This window comes from Oncorhynchus keta, chromosome 14 (genome assembly GCF_023373465.1).
Source record: "Oncorhynchus keta strain PuntledgeMale-10-30-2019 chromosome 14, Oket_V2, whole genome shotgun sequence".
Taxonomy (NCBI): Eukaryota; Metazoa; Chordata; class Actinopteri; order Salmoniformes; family Salmonidae; genus Oncorhynchus; species Oncorhynchus keta.
The window spans coordinates 7827306-7838529 of record NC_068434.1 but is presented as its reverse complement, the minus strand read 5'-3'; the positions used below and the strand labels follow the sequence as shown (position 1 = coordinate 7838529).

General features: G+C 43.2%; 1 protein-coding gene across 1 annotated transcript in view; it reads left to right on the top strand.

Annotated features, from left to right (window-relative positions):
- LOC127907163 (histone-lysine N-methyltransferase, H3 lysine-79 specific-like) overlaps positions 1–11224 on the top strand; it is a 233665-nt gene that overhangs the window by 187823 nt on the left and 34618 nt on the right. The window lies entirely within an intron of this gene.

Below are 11224 nucleotides of genomic sequence, written 5' to 3'. Positions count from 1 at the left end.
GTAGCCAGTTATAGAGGGATAAACGTCTGCTGTAATGTCCAATAGTCTGGTAGCCAGTTATAGAGGGATAAACGTCTGCTGTAATGTCCAATAGTCTGGTAGCCAGTTATAGAGGGATAAACGTCTGCTGTAATGTCCAATAGTCTGGTAGCCAGTTATAGAGGGATAAACGTCTGCTGAAATGTCCAATAGTCTCGTAGCCAGTTATAGAGGGATAAACGTCTGCTGTAATGTCCAATAGTCTGGTAGCCAGTTATAGAGGGATAAACGTCTGCTGTAATGTCCAATAGTCTGGTAGCCAGTTATAGAGGGATAAACGTCTGCTGTAATGTCCAATAGTCTGGTAGCCAGTTATAGAGGGATAAACGTCTGCTGTAATGTCCAATAGTCTGGTAGCCAGTTATAGAGGGATAAACGTCTGCTGTAATGTCCAATAGTCTCATAGCCAGTTATAGAGGGATAAACGTCTGCTGTAATGTCCAATAGTCTGGTAGCCAGTTATCAGAGGGATAAACGTCTGCTGTAATGTCCAATAGTCTGGTAGCCAGTTATAGAGGGATAAACGTCTGCTGTAATGTCAATAGTCTGGTAGCCAGTTATAGAGGGATAAACGTCTGCTGTAATGTTCAATAGTCTGGTAGCCAGTTATAGTAAACGTCTGCTGTAATGTCCAATAGTCTCGTAGCCAGTTATGGAGGGATAAACGTCTGCTGTAATGTCCAATAGTCTGGTAGCCAGTTATAGAGGGATAACGTCTGCTGTCAATAGTCTGGTAGCCAGTTATAGAGGGATAAACGTCTGCTGTAATGTCCAATAGTCTGGTAGCCAGTTATAGAGGGATAAACGTCTGCTGTAATGTCCAATAGTCTGGTAGCCAGTTATAGAGGATAAACGTCTGCTGTAATGTCCAATAGTCTGGTAGCCAGTTATAGAGGGATAAACGTCTGCTGTAATGTCCAATAGTCTGGTAGCCAGTTATAGAGGGATAACGTCTGCTGTAATGTCCAATAGTCTGGTAGCCAGTTATAGAGGGATAAACGTCTGCTGTAATGTCCAATAGTCTGGTAGCCAGTTATAGAGGGATAAACGTCTGCTGAAATGTCCAATAGTCTCGTAGCCAGTTATAGAGGGATAAACGTCTGCTGTAATGTCCAATAGTCTGGTAGCCAGTTATAGAGGGATAAACGTCTGCTGAAATGTCCAATAGTCTCGTAGCCAGTTATAGAGGGATAAACGTCTGCTGAAATGTCCAATAGTCTCGTAGCCAGTTATAGAGGGATAAACGTCTGCTGTAATGTCCAATAGTCTCGTAGCCTATAGAGGGATAAACCTCTGCTGAAATGTCCAATAGTCTCGTAGCCAGTTATAGAGGGATAAACGTCTGCTGTAATGTCCAATAGTCTGGTAGCCAGTTATAGAGGGATAAACGTCTGCTGTAATGTCCAATAGTCTGGTAGCCAGATATAGAGGGATAAACGTCTGCTGTAATGTCCAATAGTCTGGTAGCCAGTTATAGAGGGATAAACGTCTGCTGAAATGTCCAATAGTCTGGTAGCCAGATATAGAGGATAAACGTCTGCTGTAATGTCCAATAGTCTGGTAGCCAGTTATAGAGGATAAACGTCTGCTGAAATGTCCAATAGTCTGGTAGCCAGTTATAGAGGGATAAACGTCTGCTGTAATGTCCAATAGTCTGGTAGCCAGTTATAGAGGGATAAACGTCTGCTGTAATGTCCAATAGTCTCGTAGCCAGTTATAGAGGGATAAACGTCTGCTGTAATGTCCAATAGTCTGGTAGCCAGTTATAGAGGGATAAACGTCTGCTGAAATGTTCAATAGTCTGGTAGCCAGTTATAGAGGGATAAACGTCTGCTGTAATGTCCAATAGTCTGGTAGCCAGTTATAGAGGGATAAACGTCTGCTGTAATGTAGGAGCAGATTGTATACAGACACCAGTGATGTAGGAGCAGATTATATACAGACACCAGTGATATAGGAGCAGATTGTATACAGACACCAGTGATGTAGGAGCAGATTGTGTACAGACACCAGTGATGTAGGAGCAGATTGTATACAGACACCAGTGATATAGGAGCAGATTGTATACAGACACCAGTGATATAGGAGCAGATTGTATACAGACACCAGTGATATAGGAGCAGATTGTATACAGACACCAGTGATATAGGAGCAGATTATATACAGACACCAGTGATGTAGGAGCAGATTGTATACAGACACCAGTGATGTAGGAGCAGATTGTATACAGACACCAGTGATGTAGGAGCAGATTATATACAGACACCAGTGATGTAGGAGCAGATTGTATACAGACACCAGTGATGTAGGAGCAGATTGTATACAGACACCAGTGATATAGGAGCAGATTGTATACAGACACCAGTGATATAGGAGCAGATTATATACAGACACCAGTGATGTAGGAGCAGATTGTATACAGACACCAGTGATGTAGGAGCAGATTGTATACAGACACCAGTGATATAGGAGCAGATTATATACAGACACCAGTGATGTAGGAGCAGATTATATACAGACACCAGTGATATAGGAGCAGATTATATACAGACACCAGTGATATAGGAGCAGATTGTATACAGACACCAGTGATGTAGGAGCAGATTGTATACAGACACCAGTGATGTAGGAGCAGATTGTATACAGACACCAGTGATGTAGGAGCAGATTATATACAGACACCAGTGATGTAGGAGCAGATTGTATACAGACACCAGTGATATAGGAGCAGATTATATACAGACACCAGTGATGTAGGAGCAGATTATATACAGACACCAGTGATGTAGGAGCAGATTGTATACAGACACCAGTGATATAGGAGCAGATTATATACAGACACCAGTGATGTAGGAGCAGATTGTATACAGACACCAGTGATATAGGAGCAGATTATATACAGACACCAGTGATGTAGGAGCAGATTGTATACAGACACCAGTGATGTAGGAGCAGATTGTATACAGCCACCAGTGATATAGGAGCAGATTATATACAGACACCAGTGATGTAGGAGCAGATTGTATACAGACACCAGTGATGTAGGAGCAGATTGTATACAGACACCAGTGATGTAGGAGCAGATTGTATACAGACACCAGTGATATAGGAGCAGATTGTATACAGACACCAGTGATATAGGAGCAGATTATATACAGACACCAGTGATATAGGAGCAGATTGTATACAGACACCAGTGATGTAGGAGCAGATTATATACAGACACCAGTGATATAGGAGCAGATTATATACAGACACCAGTGATATAGGAGCAGATTATATACAGACACCAGTGATGTAGGAGCAGATTGTATACAGACACCAGTGATATAGGAGCAGATTGTATACAGACACCAGTGATGTAGGAGCAGATTGTATACAGACACCAGTGATATAGGAGCAGATTGTATACAGACACCAGTGATGTAGGAGCAGATTGTATACAGACACCAGTGATGTAGGAGCAGATTATATACAGACACCAGTGATATAGGAGCAGATTATATACAGACACCAGGGATGTAGGAGCAGATTATATACAGACACCAGTGATGTAGGAGCAGATTGTATACAGACACCAGTGATGTAGGAGCAGATTGTATACAGACACCAGTGATATAGGAGCAGATTATATACAGACACCAGTGATATAGGAGCAGATTATATACAGACACCAGTGATGTAGGAGCATATTATATTGTATAAATCCATTTAATAAACATGACTATCTAACTCCATTTAATAAACCTGACTCCATTTAATAAACCTGACTATCTGACTCCATTTAATAAACCTGACTATCTGACTCCATTTAATAAACCTGACTATCTGACTCCATTTAATTAACCTGACTCCATTTAATAAACCTGACTATCCGACTCCATTTAATAAACCTGACTATCTGACTCCATTTAATAAACCTGACTATCTGACTCCATTTAATAAACCTGACTCCATTTAATAAACCTGACTCCATTTAATAAACCTGACTATCTAACTCCATTTAATAGACCTGACTATCTGACTCCATTTAATAAACCTGACTATCTAACTCCATTTAATAGACCTGACTATCTGACTCAATTTAATAAACCTGACTATCTAACTCCATTTAATAAACCTGACTATCCGACTCCATTTAATAAACCTGACTATCTGACTCCATTTAATAAACCTGACTATCTGACTCCATTTAATAAACCTGACTATCTGACTCCATTTAATAAACCTGACTATCTGACTCCATTTAATAAACCTGACTATCTGACTCCATTTAATAAACCTGACTATCTGACTCCATTTAATAAACCTGACTATCTGACTCCATTTAATAAACCTGACTATCTAACTCAATTTAATAAACCTGACTATCCAACTCAATTTAATAAACCTGACTATCTGACTCCATTTAATAGTATAGTAAAGCCATGTGCAATCAAGACTGACTAAGATCAAGAAATGGTCACGAGGAGAAAATATCAAATCAAATGAATTAAATCAGACCATAGTAACACCAGCCATAATGCACCATAGTAAGCCGTAAAACTCTGTTTACCTGAGTCATGTCCTCTGATATCTCCACTGAGGGGATCTCTCTGCTGTGCAGGCCAATGGGAGTGGTAGTGTGTTCACTACAGTGTCCTGTGTGGTCCTGCAGCTCCAAGTCCTCTGTCCCTGACCCCCCTCCAGCAGAAGCAGCTCTCAGCGCATGGCTCTCCTCTGACAGGTCCTCCTCCTCATAAGGAGCAGCACTGGGTTCACTACACACCGACTCCTGGGACGTCCAGTCAGCCTGGTCCACCGGGACACTCAGTCGGCTTAGAGCAGCGTCGCTCCCAGCACTCCCAGCCGTGTTAACGGTGTGAGAGCTAGCACCTCCTCCCTGCCTTCTGTCTCCAACAGTCTTAATGGTGGGAGTGTTGGGGCTGCTGTAGGTCTGGTAGTCCTGCTGGGCCAGGGAGGAGGTGGGAGTGATGTCTGGGACAGAGGAACTCATCCTGTGGTTTAAGACATGTTCTGGACACACCTCAGTCTTACTGGGGTTCTTCCTGCCCCGTCGGATGGTAGAGAGGAGGGGCTGGGCGCGATGCCGCAGGTGGGACAACACACCGGACTTCTTAGAAGGGGAGTCCATGGTGATGAGCAGGAAGAGGAGGAGAGGGTGTTGATAGTGCTCAGGTCTATTTAGGGTTTAACATCCATCACTGAAAGCTGTGAAATAGAGAGACAGGAAGACGCAATTAGACTGAAACCAAACCGTGAACTGTATGTTGGTCATCATTACCACAATCACATTTTCACTGGTAGGTAGCTAACTACGAAAAACTATATACCGACGAAGACTGAGGAGCAGAGAAGAAGTTGATTATTAGATCAAATACCAGGTCATGTTTTACATTAGATCTAGTTCTATGACTGCATTCACCATGAGATGAGGGTGTTCAGCAGACTAAACCTAATAGATTCTATTGGCTGTCGTTCATGTGACATCACAGCAATCTGGACCCTGGATATTCTTCCATCCTTTCACATATAAACTGTATGTGTGTCATCATCCCACCACTGACAGCAGTCCCAATAGTTCCCTATTACAGTAGTAAAACGAGAAAGACAAAGTACAATAGATTAATCAGTTGATAAGAGCTCAACTTAGTATGGTGCTAACCTCTACCTCTAGTCTGATATCACTGCTGTATCCTGCTAACCTGCTAACATCTAGCCTGATATCACTGCTGTATGCTGCTAACATCTAGCCTGATATCACTGCTGTGTCCTGCTAACATCTAGCCTGATATTACTGCTGTATGCTGCTAACCTGAAAACATCTAGCCTGATATCACTGCTGTATACTGCTAACCTGCTAACATCTAGCCTGATCTCACTGCTGTATGCTGCTAACCTGCTAACATCTAGCCTGATATCACTGCTGTATACTGCTAACATCTAGCCTGATATCACTGCTGTATGCTGCTAACCTGCTAACATCTAGCCTGATATCACTGCTGTATACTGCTAACATCTAGCCTGATATCACTGCTGTATACTGCTAACATCTAGCCTGATATCACTGCTGTATGCTGCTAACATCTAGCCTGATATCACTGCTGTATACTGCTAACCTGCTAACCTCTAGCCTGATATCACTGCTATATACTGCTAACCTCTAGCCTGATATCACTGCTGTATACTGCTAACCTCTAGCCTGATATCACTGCTGTATACTGCTAACATCTAGCCTGATATCACTGCTGTATGCTGCTAACCTGCTAACATCTAGCCTGATATCACTGCTGTATGCTGCTAACATCTAGCCTGATATCACTGCTGTGTCCTGCTAACATCTAGCCTGATATCACTGCTGTATGCTGCTAACCTGCTAACATCTAGCCTGATATCACTGCTAACCTGCTAACATCTAGCCTGATATTACTGCTGTATGCTGCTAACCTGAAAACATCTAGCCTGATATCACTGCTGTATACTGCTAACCTGCTAACATCTAGCCTGATATCACTGCTGTATACTGCTAACATCTAGTCTGATATGACTGCTGTGTCCTGCTAACCTGCTAACATCTAGATTTATATCACTGCTGTATGCTGCTAACCTGCTAACATCTAGTCTGATATCACTGCTGTATGCTGCTAACCTGCTAACATCTAGCCTGATATCACTGCTGTATACTGCTAACATCTAGCCTGATATCACTGCTGTGTCCTGCTAACATCTAGTCTGATATGACTGCTGTGTCCTGCTAACCTGCTAACATCTAGATTTATATCACTGCTGTATGCTGCTAACCTGCTAACATCTAGTCTGATATCACTGCTGTATACTGCTAACCTGCTAACATCTAGCCTGATATCACTGCTGTATGCTGCTAACCTGCTAACATCTAGCCTGATATCACTGCTGTATGCTGCTAACCTGTTAACATCTAGCCTGATATCACTGCTGTATACTGCTAACCTGCTAACATCTAGCCTGATATCACTGCTGTATACTGCTAACATCTAGCCTGATATCACTGCTGTATACTGCTAAAATCTAGCCTGATATCACTGCTGTATACTGCTAACCTCTACCTGGTCCTTCTGTAGCACAGTTGGTAGAGCATGGCGCTTGTAACGCCAGGGTAGTGGGTTCGATTCCCGGGACCACCCATACGTAGAATGTATGCACACATGACTGTAAGTCGCTTTGGATAAAAGCGTCTGCTAAATGGCATATATTACCTCTAGCCTGATATCACTGCTGTATACTGCTAACCTGCTAACATCTAGCCTGATATCACTGCTGTATACTGCTAACATCTAGCCTGATATCACTGCTGTATACTGCTAACCTCTAGCCTGATATCACTGCTATATACTGCTAACCTCTAGCCTGATATCACTGCTGTATACTGCTAACCTGCTAACATCTAGCCTGATATCACTGCTGTATACTGCTAACCTGCTAACCTCTAGCCTGATATCACTGCTGTATGCTGCTAACCTGCTAACCTCTAGCCTGATATCACCGCTGTATGCTGCTAACCTCTAGCCTGATATCACTGCTGTATACTGCTAACATCTAGCCTGATATCACTGCTGTATCCTGCTAACCTGCGAACATCTAGCCTGATATCACTGCTGTATGCTGCTAACCTGCTAACATCTAGCCTGATATCACTGCTGTATACTGCTAACATCTAGCCTGATATCACTGCTGTATACTGCTAACATCTAGCCTGATATCACTGCTGTATGCTGCTAACCTCTAGCCTGATATCACTGCTGTATACTGCTAACATCTAGCCTGATATCACTGCTGTATCCTGCTAACCTGCTAACATCTAGCCTGATATCACTGCTGTATGCTGCTAACCTCTAGCGTGATATCACTGCTGTATACTGCTAACCTGCTAACATCTGGCCTGATATCACTGCTGTATACTGCTAACCTCTGGCCTGATATCACTGCTGTATGCTGCTAACATCTAGCCTGATATCACTGCTGTATGCTGCTGGCCTGCTAACATCTGGCCTGATATCACTGCTGTATACTAACCTCTAGCGTGATATCACTGCTGTATCCTGCTAACCTCTACATCTAGCCTGATATCACTGCTGTATGCTAACCTCTAGCGTGATATCACTGCTGTATGCTGCTAACCTCTAACATCTAGCCTGATATCACTGCTGTATGCCTTGCATTACCTCTACCTCTAGCCTGATATCACTGCTGTATGCTGCTAACCTCTGCACATCTGGCCTGATATCACTGCTGTATGCTGCTAACCTGGTGGTCCCATCTAGCCTGATATCAGGCTGCTGTAGCCTCTGGAACTGCTAACCTGCTAACATCTCTCAGCCTGCCTATCAGTCCCTGCTGTATGCTGCTAACCATCTAGCACAGATATCACTGCTGTATGCTGCTAACCTCTGCCACGTGTGATATCAGAGCTGCTGGTCAGCGGGGTGGTGGCACCTCTCTACCTCTAGCCTGATGGTCACTCTATGCTGCTAACCTCTACATCTGGCCTGATATCACTGCTGTATTACCAGCTTTCAACCTCTTATCATCTAGCCTGATATCACTGCTGTATCAATGCTAACCTGCTAAGCATCTGGCCTGAGGATCACCTCTCACAGTTCTGGGCGACTAACCTCTAGCGTGATATTCACTGCTGTATTTCACTGCTAACCTCTCACCTGATATCACTGATGTATACGTGACCTCATGGCTAATCATTTCAAAAATATGACACTTGCAAGAACTTTGTGAAATCAATATAGGCTTTTATACAGAGTGTATAGCAAGCCGGATGGTCCGCGGAACACACACTTTTTCCATCCTATCTTCTCTTCTCTGATTTATACACATACAACATATGAGTCCATCCCACATGCAAATGAAGTTACATCCCAATCTGTGCATCCTGCTTGTTCACGCCCAATAACGCCCACATCTGCTTTCCGTCAGATTATAATGGTGACAAGACCCTTGCTTTGCCCCTGCACTCAGCTCAATGCGTTCTCCTGTATGTGTGTTATCTAGGGTCAGCAGACTATTTTTTAAATTTTAGATTTTTTTTTATTTCACCTTTATTTAACCAGGTAGGCTAGTTGAGAACAAGTTCTCATTTGCAACTGCGACCTGGCCAAGATAAAGCATAGCAGTGTGAACAGACAACACAGAGTTACACATGGAGTAAACAATTAACAAGTCAATAACACAGTAGAAAAAAAGGGGAGTCTATATACAATGTGTGCAAAAGGCATGAGGAGGAAGGCGAATAATTACAATTTTGCAGATTAACACTGGGAGTGATAAATGATCAGATGATCATGTACAGGTAGAGATATTGGTGTGCAAAGAGCAGAAGAGTAAATAAATAAAAGCTGTGGGGATGAGGTAGGTGAAAATGGGTGGGCTATTTACCAATAGACTATGTACAGCTGCAACTCTCGGTTAGCTGCTCAGATAGCTGATGTTTGAAGTTGGTGAGGGAGATAAAAGTCTCCAACTTCAGCGATTTTGCAATTCGTTCCAGTCACAGGCAGCAGAGTACTGGAACGAAAGGCGGCCGAATGAGGTGTTGGCTTTAGGGATGATCAGTGAGATACACCTGCTGGAGCGTGTGCTACACCAAGTGGGTGTTGCCATCGTGACCAGTGAACTGAGATAAGGCGGACTTTACCTAGCATGGCCTTGTAGATGACCTGGAGCCAGTGGGTCTGGCGAGAATATCAGTGTGATGAGGGCCCACCCAACTAGAGCATACAAGTCGCAGTGGTGGGTGCCCGTATAAAGGTGCTTTAGTGACAAAGAAACGGATGGCACTGTGATAAACTGCATCCAGTTTGCTGAGTAGAGTGTTGGAAGCAATTTTTGTAGATGACATCGCAGAGTCGGATCGGTAGGATAGTCAGTTTGCAGTTTTAATCCAGGCACTTGTCAGTTTCCCGGCTTGAGTGAAGGAGGCTTTGTGTTGCGGAATAGAAACCCGCAGCTCTTATTTGATTTTCGATTCAGATGTTTGTGTCTCCTCTGGCTTTTAGCGTCCTTCTCAGCTATACTAAAAATACTATACATTCAGGCTCTATTTTATAGGCAAACAAGGGCTTTGTCACTGCACTTAGCTCAATGTGTTCCTTTGTATGTGTGTACAGTATCTCGGATCAGCAGACTATGTGTCTCTTCTGACATATCCTGCTGTATGGAACCTGCATCTCCATGTCCTAAAAATATGTGGGCTATGTCTATAATCCATCAGTTGGTCATTTGGCAGAACATCCCTTCCTTTGTCCCCCCTCTGTCCTTGGTATGCCAGCTGTTCCACTGGCGCCTATGTGTATGCACTTCACTTGTAATATCCCCTCTGTTTTTAGCGTTGCTAACATGCTAAATGTAAATGTAAATCTATGTGTATCCTGCTATGTGTTCCTGATATCACTGCTCCTGTAACATCTAGCATATGCTGCTAACCTGCTAACATCTAGCCTGATATCACTGCTGTATGCTGCTAACCTGCTAACATCTAGCCTGATATCACTGCTGTATGCTGCTAACCTGCTAACATCTAGCCTGATATCACTGCTGTATGCTGCTAACCTGCTAACATCTAGCCTGATATCACTGCTGTATGCTGCTAACCTGCTAACATCTAGCCTGATATCACTGCTGTATGCTGCTAACCTGCTAACATCTAGCCTGATATCACTGCTGTATACTGCTAACCTGCTAACATCTAGCCTAAACATATCACTGCTGTATGCTGCTAACCTGCTAACATCTAGCCTGATATCACTGCTGTATGCTGCTAACCTGCTAACATCTAGCCTGATATCACTGCTGTATGCTGCTAACCTGCTAACATCTAGCCTGATATCACTGCTGTATGCTGCTAACCTGCTAACATCTGGCCTGATATCACTGCTGTATCCTGCTAACCTGCTAACATCTAGCCTGAACCTGCTAACATCTAGCCTGATATCTAACATCTGCTAGCCTGATATCACTGCTGTATCTGCTAACCTGCTAACATCTAGCCTGATATCACTGCTGTATCCTGCTAACCTGCTAATATCTATCACTGATATCACTGCCTGATATCACTGCTGTATACCTGCTAACATCTAGCCTGATATCACTGCTGTATACTGCTAACCTGCTCACATCTAGCCTGATATCACTGCTG